Below are 16,503 nucleotides of genomic sequence, written 5' to 3' on the forward strand. Positions count from 1 at the left end.
TTAGGACAAAATGTTCGGATGGAATGATCTTACAAATTTATTAATATTTGATATATGTTGTCATAACATTGAGACAAAACACACACACAACATTCTCATAACGTACATTAACATAACGTAAAAAAAAAAAAATCAATCCAGTAACATGTTTTGGGTGAAAGTAAATTTAACAGAATGCTGCAAGACATGTTTTTGTAACTTTAAACAATGTTATATTCACTTTAAAACAGGACATTTCAACATTTTAGAAACTTACAAATTTATTAATATTTGATATATGCTGTCATAACATTGAGACAAAACACACACACAACATTCTCATAACGTACATTAACATAACGTTAAAAAAAAATTATCAATCCAATAACATGTTTTGGGTGAAAGTAAATTTAACAGAATGCTGCAAGACATGTTTTTGTAACTTTAAACAATGTTATATTCACTTTAAAACAGGACATTTCAACATTTTAGAAACATTTCAAAACAATGTTCCCACAATGTTTTCATAACATATATTTATAAAATCTGCTACGATATGGCTTCTGGCAACAACAGTGACTCAACCAATAGAAAGAGTTTTGGGCGGGACTATCTGTTCGTCTGGCCAATGGCTGATGAGCGTAGTGTTCAGGAAACCAGTTTGAAAACTCAAATCAATTCATCTTCAATATGGATGTTGACATATGATATGATATAAAAACATCTGAACCATTTAATCTCTGTAGTACGAGCACTTCGGATGAAAGTGTTCAGCTAAAAAATGTATTACACCGTTTATGGATGCTAAAGGACTTTCTCTGATCCCACTTTAATTTGTCAAGATAATTATGCGTAAATGATTGGCCGGCTGGCTTTGGCAAAACACTGTGTAATTGGTCTCCCAGACCTGCAAACAACGAGACAATTAATGTGATTGTAAAGGCCAAAAACAGCAGGGCGCTGAACAGAAGGGAAACGGCCTGAACGTTCACATGTGGGTTCTGCTGGGAGAATATCTGGATCCAATTCTCAAAACGATATGTAGCACAATTTCCCTTCACAGGCCCTCAAGCCACAATAAAATCAATGGAATAAATAAACCTGTGGCATCATTGAGAGGAATCTTACCATCTGTGGAGACTGAACAGAATGAGTTCATGATCTGAATCGAGTCTGCAATTAAAGCGATAGTTCACACAAAAACGATCGTTCGGTCATCATTCACTGACCCTCATGTCGTTCCAAACCAGTAAGACTTTCGTTCATTGTTGAAACACAAGGTCCCTCCACTGAAAGTCTACTCCACCAAAACTTTAATGCTTTATAAACTTCATAAAGACACTGTCAACAACATCCATATAAACAGAGGTTTTTGAAGAGACATGTCAGACTTACGTAGAGCTCATTGAAAATAGTAAACAGAAGCTTGATGCACTAGAACAAACCTCATTCTCATACTCAAGCGTCCTTCGACCATATTTGATGAGCTTAAAGGTAGGACATTTTTCAGCACTAAATGTGTTATTTTAGTGTATTTGCAGCTAACAAGGGACTTTCTCAGAACTTTGGCTAATGTTCTGGCAGGGTTCTTTCATAGCTATGAACAAACGTTATTCTAGTTATGTTATTTGAATTCTTTACTGAAACCTTAGCACAAAAACATTAAATATGTGTTATTCATCATATGTCATTTAATGTTTTATATAATTCTGTTAGCTGGGTTAATATTTCACATTCTCTCAGCTCTGTTCTGGATAAACCAGCACATTTGTTTCCTGATATTCAAGATCAATCTAATAAGGAAACATCAGATTCTAATGAGAATGTTCTTTCTAAAAAATTATTCATGATACGTCTTTTTCCACAAGCCGCGGTATCATGTGACTAAATGGATGTTTTTGTAGTAAGTTTGATAGTACACTTACACATTTTTATACACTCAAACTACAATATGAATGTATTGACATTATCAAAAATAACAATATATTTTTTTGCTTCAAAAGCTGTGCTTACAGAAACACTTTTACCTTTCAGATGCTGTCAGTATGGCCATATTTTATGTTGAATTATCAACTTCGGATTACAATTTTCAAGAAATTTGTCCCCAAAGTACAGTTAGATTAAACACACACACACACACACACACACACTCTCACTCACACAGAGAGAGATAGTGAAAGTTGTTTTAAAGTCAAATGGATTGTAATGGCGCAGAACAGATAATCTGTTGAACAAAAAGCTGTCTGAATATTTAATGTCGGTGAGCAGAAATGCGATCGCTCACTTACACGTGTAAGATTCCACATCAGTGTGTTCACGACACACACACACACACACTTACTCACACACATAATGGTTTCCCTGTTATATGGGGACCAACCTTACGATCATCACCTGTGGGTTTTAGAGGTCTGAAAAATGTTAGAGATACTAACCATAGGTTTGTTTGCCTATTCACAACTTAATGTAATGACTTGACCATGCTAAATGGGGACTTCTGAAAATCTGGGGAACATGCCTGATAAGGACAAAATGGTTTAATCTACAACTAAGCTGAATTAAAAGAAAAAGTAAGAGAAAAAAATAAACTTAAGTCAAAATTTTGCTTAGATTAGTGGTTAATATATATTGAGCCCAGCAAATGATGCTAGTGATGCAAAGATTCACTCTTGCATAGAGCATCTAGTGTTGTGTATTGAAGTCATCTTCACAATATGCAGAATTGTTGGTTTGATTGATTGACTTTACTAGGTTTGATAGGTATAGCAGTGTGATTGTGAACAGCTGAAGCAGTGAAAAAGTTCTCTATTCACATATTGAAGCAGTAGTGAATTATTGCTGGGATATTTTCCATCTAATATCAGACATACAAATGAAACCTTTAAACCTTTTAACTAACTTTTTACCCACAACCATCCATCAGATACTAGTTCACCATGATAGATATACTAATAACTACTAAATGAACCTCGAGACACCAATTGACATTTAATTTGCTGAATTGAACCTTTAATGGGTTCAACTTTACAAACCAACATAACAAATGAAGTTGAACGAACCCCAAATCAAACTACTTTTATTTTTTTATACCTTTATACTAAAAAAAAGCATATTTAAAAAAAAAAAAGTAAAGAAACTTATAAAAAAAAAAAAAATCACCTACCCCAAAAGTGCATGGTACGGAGGAAAAAGGGCTCTTGTAAAGAAAAAACTGCCATACTAGGGAGTTGGTGATCTTCACATTATTTGCACTGCAAACTCTTTTTATAGGCTGTAATGTGGTTATATATGAAGAATTTCAGGTTCTTCCAATCTCGGTTCATTAGAGCTTGTGGTTCATCCTTTAAACACTTCTCACAGTCGCTCTTTGCTGGTACAGTACAAGATGTGATGAATCGCTTCATGCTTTCCACCGCCTGCACCTCTGCCTGCTGCCAGGGCTTTTTCTTCTGCGTAGTTTTACCTTAAAGTGATCAGAAAAAATAAAAAAATAAAATAACAATTATAAAAAGAAATAAGTAAAAATAAAGTTAAAGGATTTCTACATTGTCCCTTGGACTGAAATGATGGAAAAAGGTAAAGATAACTAAGATCAATTTCTTCATATTGAAAGTGAAAGTGATGTGACATGTGGCCAAGTATGGTGACCCATACTAGGAATTAGTGCTCTGCATTTATCCCATCCTAAGTGCACACACACAGCAGTGAACACACACACACCGTGAACACACACCCGGAGCAGTGGGCAGCCATTTATGCTGCGGCGCCCGGGGAGCAGTTGGGGGTTCGGTGCCTTGCTCAAGGGCACCTCAGTCATGGTATTGAAGGTGGGAGAGAGCGCTGTACATTCACTCCCCCCACCTACAATCCCTGCCAGTACGAGACTCGAACCCGCAACCTTTGGGTTACGAGTCCGACTCTCTAACCATTAGGCCACGACTTCCCCTCAAAAGGAAATGCTTTGGCCCGGAATCGAACCCGGGTCAACTGCTTGGAAGGCAGCTATGCTCACCACTATACCACCAACTTACCACCAACTATACCACCACTATACCACCAACATACCACCAACTTCATATTGTGTATAAATAAATAAATAAATAAATAAATATGATCATTGTTTTGGGCTTTTTTACATTCATGAAAATATTTTCAAACTAAACTTTCAGGAAGCAACAACGGTAACAACATTTTTGGATTCATCACATACATTATCTAGTTATACTATCTAGAAAGAACAAAAAATTATAGCTTTGGTAATTATTTTATATGACAGTAAAGTGTCACACTGGAGTAGCAGTGATACAAGGCGCACGACGAGGAATACGGATCAAAAAGGTTTTTAAACATACATCCATTGGAAATCAGAGACCAAAAGCAACATTAAAGCAAAGCATATCCAACATTAATAACCAGCAACTAAGGCTGCATTTACACTGCATGGTTCAAGTGACCCAATTCTGATTTTTTTCCTCGCATATGGCACAGATCGGATATGGCCCATGAACGTGTAAGCAGGAAAAAAAGCACATGGATTCCAATATTCTCAGATCGGTTTCAAGCCTCATTCATATGTGGAAATAAATCTGATATGAATCGGAGACGTGCATTTGTGCCTGCTGTGTAAGCGGACATATCGGATATTCCCGTTAATGCGAGTTGGATGTCAAATGTTTTTGAAACATCTCGCAGTAGAGATATATCTATTACCAATTAAACATCTCTAGTTGACTATCAGAGCATTAATGTTTTTCGTTTGTGTTAAATATGAGGCGATCTGGCACTGAAATGTGTTGCTTTTGAGATCTTGCCGAGTTCTCATTGCCGCCGTCTCAGACGAGCGCTTCAATCCATTGCTAACTCTTGTGGAGACTCTCTATTCGTTCAGGTGAAATCACAAAATAAAATGCAGACAAACATATCCTTGCTCTTGGTATACAACCACTGATGAACTAATTTGGTTTTAATGAGGAAAAAAAAACTATACAAGGACAAATTACAACCCAGATCCACCAACTTGTACCCGCAGATGTGTACAGCGGATCTGTGTATATAATCAATGTTGTGAAGAATTGGTACTAATGAATGATTCTGATGTGAGGATGAAACTAGCCTATTGTATTAAACATGTTTATATTAGTTCTGTCAATAAATTAATGTCTTTGCATTCACATTCTGGACTCATCTGCTTAATTAGGCTATACAAAGTATGCTTTATTAATAGTGTGTGCAGAGTTTGGTCTATTAATATCACTGTCTAATGCATTGAGGCACGTTAAGTTAAGCCCCTGTAGTGTAAATGCATATATCGGATACAGGTCACTTTTACATGTAAGGTGTAAGCGGGTAAGCCAAAAATCAGATATAGTCAAAAAATCTGATTTGGGCATCCAGATCTGCAGTGTAAATGCAGCCAAAGAGAACTAAACAGGGAGTCTTTATACAAACACAAATGAGTGACTAAAGACCTAATTAACTAAACACAGGTGAACTGAATAAGGCAATCAAGGGGGAACAGAAACTGGGTCAATTACCAAAACAAGGCGGGAGAACAGGGAAACACAGAAAACAGAAACAAGGTCTATAAACGTGACATAGAGCTACTTGAAATATTTAAGTTATCATTTACACACTATCACTCTTGCTTTGGAGTTGTTTCTGTAGTTTACCTGAAGTAAAACTCATGTCACAACATTTTGAAGATTTTCTGTTAAATGATTATTTCCTGTTTCCCTTCAGAAGGCACATTGTGCACTGATCATGTTAATACTGAATAAACATGTAAAAACTAAAGAACAGGAATGTATCAAAGTCTGATCTTCACAATGTGCTTGTGCAAGTGTATTATGGCATGGACAAAGGAGAATTCTGAGGACCTCAGAAAAAGAGTTGGTGTTGCTAATCGGACTGGAAAAGGTTACAAAGCCATCTCTAACGAGTTTGGACTCAAATCCACAGTCAGACAGATTGTGTATAAATAGAGGATATTCAAGGCCACTGTTACCCTCCCCAGGAGTGGACAACCAACAAAGATCTCTCCGAAAGCAAGATGTGTAATAGTCTGCGAGGTCACAAAGGACCCCATGTTAACTTCTAAGCAACTAAAGTCCTTTCTCACACTGGCTGAAGTTTATGTTCATGAGTCCTCTATCAGGAGAACATTGAACAACAATGGTGTGCATGGAGGATTTGCAAGGAGAAAGCCACTGCTCTCCAAAAGGAACATCACTGCCCATCTGCATTTAGCTAAAGATCATGTGGACAAGCCAGAGTGCTGTTGGAGAAATGTTTTGTGGACGGATGAGACCAAAATGGATCTTTTTGGTTTAAATGAGAAGCGTTATGTTTGGAGAAATGAAAACACTGCATTCCAGCATAAGAACCTTATCCCATCTGTGAAACATGGTGGTGGTAGTATCATGGTTTGGACCTGTTTTGCTGCATCTGGGCCAGGATGGCTTGCCATCATTGATGGAACAATGAATTCTTAATTATACCTGCAAATTGCAAATGAAAATGTCAGGAGATCTGTCCATGAACTGAATCTCAAGAGAAAGTGGGTCATGCAGCAAGATAATGACCCCAAGTACACAAGTAACTCCCCCAAAGAATGGTTAAAGAAGAACAAAGTTAATGTTGTGGAATGGCCGAGTCAATGTTAAAACCTTAATCCAACTGAAATGCTGTAGAAAGACTTGAGGCAAGCAGTTCATATGAGGAAACCCACCAACATCCCAGAATTGAAGCTGTTCTGTATTGAGGAATGGGCTAAATTAGAGGAATAAAGGCTAGATTATTGTAATGCTTTATTGGGAGTTTGCCCTGCACATTTTAACTGCTGCATTTTGGACTGGCTGAAGTTTGAGTTCTCACTAGAACCAGGAAGTATGACCATACTAGCCCAGTTCTGTCAATACATTTAAATTTTTGCTAATTACTTATACAGCCCTGAATGGTTTATCTCCTCAGTACCCAAGGGAGCTCTTGTCTCATTATAGTCCCTCACGTGTGCTGCAATCTCAAAACTCTGACCATTTGATAATACTTAGAATATCAAAATCAACTGCGGGCGGCAGATTATTTTCCTATTTAGCGTCCAAACTCTGGAACAATCTATACCTAGCATTGTTCGGGAGGCAGACACACTCTGTCAGTTTAAATCTAGATTAAAATACCATCTCTTTAACCTGGCATATACATAACATACTATCATATTTCTATAATTCAAATCCATTAAAGGATTGTTAGGCTGCATTAATTAGGTCAGCCGGAAACTATGTCAACTAGATGAACCACAGAGACAGATCCCCTGCGAAGACCTCGTCAACTAGAGGGCCATCGGCACAAATCCTCAGCAAAGACCACGAGAACTAGGCAAGTCCTCTGCACAGCTCCTATGGCCAACTAGAACTCCGTCCATATGCCAGCGTGATGTACCTGATCTTCAAGCAGAAGGAACTGGATGAAGCATTCAGAAACATTCTGGCCAGAGGAGAACTGCCACTGTCACGTTTTGGCTTGCTTAGTTGAGGACGCTTGATATTTGACGATATTATTGACTCGATTGCACAAATAGTATTGGAAGAGAACTGAAAACTGATGATGACATCACTGTTTTTTTCCAGAGCTGTTTTATAGATTAATTAAACTCATTCCATAATTGATGGACTTTACTCACTTATTGAACTGAACTGAATCAACAAACGGACTTCAACTGAAAAATTGACTGTTTACTTTTGTCATTTCATTCCTCTCAGCAGGAGGAAGTTTCTCCTCTGCTATTGGTTCTAAGGAAAATGATCATAATTATTTAAACATTTTCAGAAAGATAAACTTTATATGTAGCCTACTATAGAAGGCAAACAATACACAACTTATTTGTTGTACTAAAATGATTAGTGCATAAACGTGCAATAAACCATGAAGAGTGCATTTGTGTACATTATTGTAAGAGTTATTCAACTACATATTATTGAACTAATGAATGGGAAATCTTTACTTAATTTTATTTTCTACTTACTGATATTGCTGATAGTACAACAAAGTGCTGTCACAAAGAACCAAGTGGCCATGAAGTTTACTTTTCCTGAGCAGGCTACAAAGATAAAACTGTTCAACCTGAGACACAATTACATGTATTGGAGTAATCTAATACATTGGTGATCCACCAAAACAACTGCTCATCCAAATACATCAAAATCGAACATTTTGGCGAGCCAGCCAGGAGAGACTGACAAGAAGGGAACTCACCAACTGCAACAAGAAGTGAACAGAACAGTCTTGGAGATTCTAAAGTTTTTATGTTGAAGATCAACAGACTGCGTTCGTGGAAACAATTGGAATCCCAATTTGGGTCCTGTTTCACATGTCCTAATTTGGTGAGTGGCACTTCTTAGCTCTCTAAAATAACACTTAAAGAATACTGTCTCATAAGTAAGCAGATCAATGAATGTATGTAGTGTAGCAATAATAATCGGTGTAGCACTGTTTAAGAATACTAGACTTAGTCCTGTTCTCTGGAGTCTGTAGGAATTGTTAAGGAAACAATCTGGTCCATTCATAAAGAGACTGTGGAAGCAGAGGCTTGGTCCTTTCTCTTTGTGTCGGTAGGAATTATGAAACAATTTTGTTAATTCGTCCAGAGACTGTAAGAGCCATAGAAAGCATTGGTACTGATATCGCTGCAAGAAAAATATGAATTCTTGACTGGGTGCTGATTCATTAACCACTATTTTAGTTTTAAAATGTTCTATTTTAGTTTAAAGGGGTCCTATTATGCTCTTTTAAAATGTCTTGAATTTGTTTTGGGGGTGTACTAGAACATGCTCTCATGCTTGGTGGTTCGAAAAACGCATTATTTTTTTACATAATTTACATTATTACAATACCTTTCTCCCAATCCTGGCACAAACGGCTCGATTAGTTCCCGGTTTGATGAAGGCCCGCCTTCCGAAAAACGAAATGTGATGCGATTGGTTAGCTGTCCCAGTGCGTTGTGATTGGCGAACAGCTTAGACGGTGTTTCAGTACTGCCTCGGCCCTTGTCAAAGCAGCAAGTTCCATCTGCTCTGATTTAGTTAAGGATGGCGTCAATATTGCCATATCAATTTGAGCCGGATTCAGACCCAGAGAATATTGAACAAGAGGATCGCGCAGAACCTTTACACGCACGGATATTGCAAGACATATTAGAATGGTAATGTTATTGTTGTTTATTTTTTTTGCTAAATCACATTTTAGATAGGATGTCAACAACCGCTTAACAATAACTGCATTTACTATGTACAGATAAGTGCATATGTATTATTTTTATTGTTATTTAATTCTAACATTATAACATGAATTACAGTGAACCTGTTATACAATTGAATTTATTTATACCATAGTCCAGTGTTTCCCAGGCGGCATATATATGCAAACTCATTCTCTGCCAGCAGGAGGCGCTGTTGGAGTGGTAGAGATCAAGGTTTCCACGGTAACGCTGTACACAAAGCAGCGCTCCGCTCAAAAAAACACTGCTTTATCAGACACTACATGCAAGATTAAATGAAAATGACATCCAATTTTCTGAAGACAGTCGGTTTCCTTCAGAAATACAGTGATATAAAAACACCCGCACTCAAGGTATGGGAAACACTGTAGTCTCATAATTGAAGCGTAAATTCTGCAGATTAAATAATTGTCCAGTATTGTACTGTCAGCAATTTATTATAAAAAGGTTTCCCCGGTAACGGCTGTACACAAAGCAGCACTCCGCTCAAAAAAACACTGCTTTATCAGACACTACATGCAAGATTAAATGAAAATGAAATCCAAAGTCGGTTTCCTTCAGAAATACAGTGATATAAAAACACCCGCACTCAATGTATGGGAAACACTGTAGTCTTGTAATTGAAGTGTAAATTCTACAATTTACATCATTGTCCAGTATTGTACTGTCAGCAATTTATTATAAAAACGTTTTCGTAATTGTAACATACATATTTACATACATAATTATTCAGGTGCATGTGTAATAATAACTTCGGAAAACTTGAGGCTACAGCAGCACTTCTTTGTCGTAGTCTTGTCTGGAAGTGTAAATTCTGCAGATTACATCATTGTCCAGTATTGTACTGTCAGCAATTTATTATAAAAACTTTTTCATAATTGTAACATATATATTTACATAATTATTCAGGTGCATGTGTAATAACTTGCGAAAACTTGAGGCTACAGCAGCACTTCTTCTTTGTCGTCTTGTCTGATGCACTTACGTAGGCGGGAATTATTTTAATGATATTCTAATGGGCCGCTTTGTGATATCACAAAATCCGGAAAACAAATGCTGTAGTCCAAACGAGCTGTTCGTTGTAGTTGTTGAAAAGGGATTTAAAAAAAAAAACGAAATATCTCCCTTTGGAGTGGACTTTGAGATTTGTAAGTTTGAAGATCTTTTTTATGCCCAAACATACACACTACACACCGACTAAAATTCAAAAAGTGAAAAAGCATAATAGGACCCCTTTAAAGATGGCATAAACCATGAAACTATATGTTTGTTTGCCTTCAAATGAAAGATACGGAAAGATCTAAAGTAAATTGTGTAGGGACAAATTTGAAACAAAGTAATTCAGCCTTCTGACCTAGGACTCATAAAGAATTTAACTAGTATTATAAGACAGTTTTTTTTTTTATAGAAATGAAAGCAGGAAAGTTAACCTGAATGTGAATCTTTTGTTTGTTAGGGGGATATTTACAAATGAAAAAAATAAATAAATAAAAAATCCTCCAGCTGGGAGCATCTTCTGGTAACTGATGCAGTGGAATGACAAGTGGATTGACATGAATTTCAGAATCAGAATCAGAAGAGCTTTATTACCAAGTATGTTTACACACACAAGGAATTTGACTTGATGACAGGAGCTTCCAGTGTAGAAGAAAGTAGTGCAGACATACATGATAGTGCAGACATACATAGGAATAACACAGTAGGGCTGTAATATAACACTAATATAATAAAAAAAAAAAAATAATTAAATTATTTTTTTATTTAAAAAAACAAATTAAATCTAGAATTTGCCTAGACATGAGGGATAGATGGCAGTAGTGTTTTTCATAGTTCAGATATGGTGGGACTAGGGTTTTTAGGCTCTAGCTTGTTGGCTGAGGATGAAGACATGAACATTCCACCACTGCCAATATTAAATAGGGACAGTTTTATTGGCAGTTAGACATGATTTGTTTTAAATCTTTTACTTGGAAAGATAAATTTCCATTATCTCCTGTATGTGATTCAATGTGTACCAGATTATGAGCAAAGGCATTCAACACTTGGGACACTTGGCATGATAGCACCAACTCAACTAAAACCATTGGAGGAGGACTGTGTATTTTTATTAACAGCAGGTGGACAAAGAATATTACGGTACATGAAACACATTGTTCAGCTCATTATCAACGGCTGACTGTCTCATTCAGACCATATTATCTGCCTCAAGAATTAAGACAAATAACAGTTATTTTAGTTTATGTGCCTGGACCAAATTTTGCTCTGGCTGCCAAATGCATAACTGCTAGTTACAACAGAGCGCTGTGCAATTCTGCCGGTGACCCAGTCTTCTTGCTTGGCGATTTCAATAAATGTGACGTATCCACGCTGTTGCCAAATCTTGAGCAATACATAACCTGTCCGACGAGACTGGTTAAGACTCTGGATAAATGTTTCGGTAACGTGGAAAGTGCATATGTGCCAAGGTTACATCCACCTCTGGGATGCTCAGATCACAATGTTATCCATCTGTTACCAAAATAAAGGCAGCAATTAAAGAGGAATAAGCCTGCCATCCAGCAGGTTCAGATATGGTCCAGAGACTCAATAGAGCAGTTAAGAGACTGTTTTGAGTGTACTGAACGGGACTTATTTTTTAATGATCATGATTGTTGTAGTAACTATGAATTGTTGAATGATACCTGCTATGTCAATTTATGTGTAAATTCTGTTGTTCAAACAAAAATGTCAGAATCTACCCAAATAACAAGTCATGGATTAACAAAGATTTGAAACATGAAGAAAATTGCTATCTTGCAGACTGGTCAGCAGAAAGTAAAGCAGTCAAATAAAGCAGTTAAACGTAAGATAAAAGACGCATCGAAGGAATATAAAGAGAATGTTGAAGAGAAATTCAAAACAGGAAATGCAAGAGATGCATGGAAGGGTTTGAATACAATAATGGGTAGGCAAAAGAAAATAATTCAACATTGTGAGGACTCTTACTGTTTTGCAAACGATCTTAATATTTTTTATTCAAGATTTGATAGTAATTTAAATGAGTTTACTGTTAGTAATGCAGCAGAGACTAAGATTAAATCGCAGACTATGCCCATACAGGAGAGAGAGACTGTCATAGTGCTTCGTAAGGTTAAATCGCACAAGGCATCTGGTCCATTAAAGGGGAAAGTCTTGAAAGAATGTGCAGTACAACTGTGACATATATGTGTACGAAGATGTTTCAAATTTTCTGGGTAATGGGTTTGTACCATTGGCCTGGAAGAATTCTATTGTCATCCTGGTACCCATAATAACCCATGCAAAATTGGTAAATGACTTTCGTCCAATTGCGCTCACATCAGTTCTCTGCAAATTTATGGAACACATAGTGTGTAAGGAATTGTCATCTGAAATTGAGAGGTTCATCTATCCACTGCAATTTGCAGCTTTGCAATTTCTGCTCTGTGACAAACAGAATGGACAATAAAGTTAAACTAACTAACTAACTGTCTGTACTACACTGGCCACCAAGATGAACATGCCTGAACATCCACAAGACACAACGACATCCTCCACTTCCACAAGATTACAATATCAAAATAACAAATGACTTAAGCATTCAATAATATGCAAACTTCACTAAACTAAACTTAACTAGATGTATCTTGTCATTTTAAGTAATGGAGCCTGTATTCAGCATGCTGTATACATGATTACCGAAAAGTTAAAGGGGGATTGAAAGATTGTGTACTTCAGTTATCTTTTGTCAAATGCATTTACATTTTGACTGTGCCTCAGATGCAATCAACTGAAACTATGTTATTCTAATTGAATAGACCATTTAGTTTACACATTTACAGACAAAGGAACAGCATTCATCAGGTACTTCTTGTAAATTGCAGGATCTCCAGCAGGAGGTCCTAACAGTACCTATTGTTTGTAGCCCTTTTGTCTTCACGTATAAAGTTCTGCCTCACAGACAGAACTTTGGGAGAAAATAAGATTCTTATACGGGTTAAGACACTTTAAAGGATGATACAAAACATCGTGGATGAAGAACTGTGCTACACTTCAACCTTTAATATGTTTTTCTCTGCACAAGAACTCTGGTGAGGCTTACCTATTTTATGTATTAGAGTAATATAATACATTGGCAAGCCACCCTAATGAGTGCTCAGCCAAATACAGCAAAATCTAACACGTTTCCATGTGACTGAAAACTATGAACAGAGGCAAAGTGTAGTATTTTGACAGTACTACAAACCATCAACAGTAGATGAACAGTGTCCCGCCTGTATGGTCCTGTCTTCCCCACTGTCTTCCTTGCTTTCCAGAACTTTTTCTGTGGAGGTCAAAGAAAGTACAGCTTAACAATGTGATTTAGCAAAAAGGAATTCCTATGGTAAATACAGAAATACAATAAATAAATAAATTAAATTAATTTAAAAAATCAACATACCATCATGATCTATCACAATTTCATCCAAGTTCATGCCATGGAACTCAGCTAATCTTCCTTTTTGAAGAGCCATTAGAACTTTGCTGATCTTAGCAAGCTGCAGGGTCTTCTCAGGGAGTCGATAGAACTCACGATTGATTCTTATGTCATGGCCAAGAAAGTTTGCCAGCTGGTCTATCTCTGTGTCTGTCATATTAAGCACTGTTGAAAGGGTTGCGGCATGCTTTCACAGCCTAGTCAGAGATTTGGAACACTTTGCACCACATGCCTTTGCAAAGCCACGGAGGCAGTCTGACCCTTGGAAATATGTCATGGCTTCTGGTCTTGCAAACATATAGGCATTGTCTTTTAAAACCCCCACAAGCCTCTCTCTGCTTAACAAGGAGTTCTAAGGCACATAGCATTTTTGGAGTCAGAAGAATTGGAACTGGCTGACCACACTTTGCCCTGGTGATAACGCTTGTGAAGTGTCTGCAGAGATTTGTCCTCCGTAAAGGGCATGAGAGCGGGCACATTCCACTTTGCTTCCCTGATATTCCTCAATGCTGTAGCTGAGGTCATCTCATTCCAATTATTCGCATGGACTTCTTGAAACTCACTGGCATTCTTCACAAGCTGTTTGTCATATGAGAATAAGCCCTGAGCTTTTAAGAGTTTGCTTACTTTTTAACCAGGGATAGGTTCCCAAGCTTGTTTGCAAGTGATGGAATCATGAATTTGTTGGTTTCACTGTCATACCCACATGTATACTTGACATGTACTTCTTTGGATTTACTCAATCTTCCATTGTTTTTAAAGAGGTGACTCTCCTAGCAAAGGGTTGCGGCATGCTTTCACAGCCTGGTAGATGTCAGAGATTTGGAACACTTTGCACCACATGCCTTTGCAAAGCCACGGAGGCAGTCTGACCCTTGGAAATGTGTCATGGCTTCTGGTCTTGCAAACATATAGGCATTGTCTTTTAAAACCCCCACAAGCCTCTCTCTGCTTAACAAGGAGTTCTAAGGCACATAGCATTTTTGGAGTCAGAAGAATTGGAACTGGCTGACCACACTTTGCCCTGGTGATAACGCTTGTGAAGTGTCTGCAGAGATTTGTCCTCCGTAAAGGGCATGAGAGCGGGCACATTCCACTTTGCTTCCCTGATATTCCTCAATGCTGTAGCTAAGATCATCTCATTCCACTTTTCCTGATGGACGTCTTGAAACTCACTAGCATTCTTCACAAGCTGTTTGTTGTTTGAGATTAAGCCCTGAGCTTTTAAGAGTTTGCTTACTTTAACCAGGGAACTACCAAGCTTCTTTGCAAGTGATGGAATCATGAACTTGTCAGACTCATACCCACATGTATACTTGACAGCTGAGGTCATCTCATTCCAATTATTCGCATGGACTTCTTGAAACTCACTGGCATTCTTCACAAGCTGTTTGTCATATGAGAATAAGCCCTGAGCTTTTAAGAGTTTGCTTACTTTTTAACCAGGGATAGGTTCCCAAGCTTGTTTGCAAGTGATGGAATCATGAATTTGTTGGTTTCACTGTCATACCCACATGTATACTTGACATGTACTTCTTTGGATTTACTCAATCTTCCATTGTTTTTAAAGAGGTGACTCTCCTAGCATTGCGAATCAACCTTCCCAATTCTCGCATCTTCTCCCGCACACACTGTTTATTCTTTGCTGAAAGCCCACCTTTGTTTAACAAGTGCTGCCCAATTTCAGTAATTACTCTGTCATTTTTTATTATATCTGTGATTGGGTCAGGATTCATGGCACTGATTACTCCCCACAGTTGTTTGGTCATGTTTGAAGGCGCAGGCCCTGTGTAGGTACACTTGGACTGAACGCTGTTTCTTCCTGGTTTGGGAAGGACTGATCGAGCTTTAAGTCTATATGTCGCCACAGGACTTTTCTTGAAAAAAGTCCTTGACAGTATGCACAATGCATGAAATCTTCTCCCTGCACTTTTTTTACGTGGTCGTTTAAATGGCACTAGTCCCCCCTTTCCTGACTCCATAACAGCAGAATTCTGAGCATAGTTTTCCCTGTTGCGAATTTAATCCAGCTGATTTTTTTTCCCTCCTTTGAACCCTTTGGAAAGCTTAGAGCTCTAGCCACATCAGATTTATTTGCATGTGAACTTTCTAGATGCCTTGCCATCTTAGCATGAGGTTTAGAGCAATGCAAGCAGTAATGTCTCTTGTTGTACACTCTACCGCCATCTCTTTTTTTGGTATGCACTAACAACTATGCCGTCTATTGTTTTCTGACTTGAACTGGTTTCTTCTCCTGTTCCAGATGCTTCAGATGCAAGGCTGTGCATTTTGTCTGATGTTGTTGTGCCACAGTCATAGGAACTCACTGAACCATCAAGAAGCTGACGTTTTGTCTGGTTTAGTGTATAAATAATAATAATAATAATAATAATAATAATAATAATAATAATAATAATAATAATAATAATAATAATAATAATAATAATAATAATAATAATAATAATAATAATAATAATAATAATAATAACACAAGACAAGCCCCAAAATATGCTCGAAAAACACTAAAACATGACGAAGAACGACAGTAGACTTAAATCTTCAGTAATGAACGTGAACGTACCTGTTGAGAGGAGACTTGATTTGACCAGAAGTCTCTGACTGGAGAGAAGGATCAGAGTCACCTGCTGCTCTGCTATTAGCAGCAATGCTGGTCATCTGTAAAAGACAAGATTTATAATGACAAGATTTTACGACATGGAAATACATTAGACAGATCTGATGTAGATACTGCATGACATAAGAAAAAAAATAAATAATA

At 37.4% G+C, this 16,503-nt stretch overlaps 1 pseudogene; it reads right to left on the reverse strand.

Annotated features, from left to right (window-relative positions):
- Positions 1-3,221: 3,221 nt before the first annotated feature.
- LOC107668999 (uncharacterized) lies at positions 3,222-16,012 on the reverse strand (annotated as a pseudogene).
- Positions 16,013-16,503: the final 491 nt, after the last annotated feature.

This window comes from Sinocyclocheilus anshuiensis, unplaced genomic scaffold (genome assembly GCF_001515605.1).
Source record: "Sinocyclocheilus anshuiensis isolate Anshui unplaced genomic scaffold, SAMN03320099.WGS_v1.1 scaffold2353, whole genome shotgun sequence".
NCBI lineage: Eukaryota > Metazoa > Chordata > Actinopteri > Cypriniformes > Cyprinidae > Sinocyclocheilus > Sinocyclocheilus anshuiensis.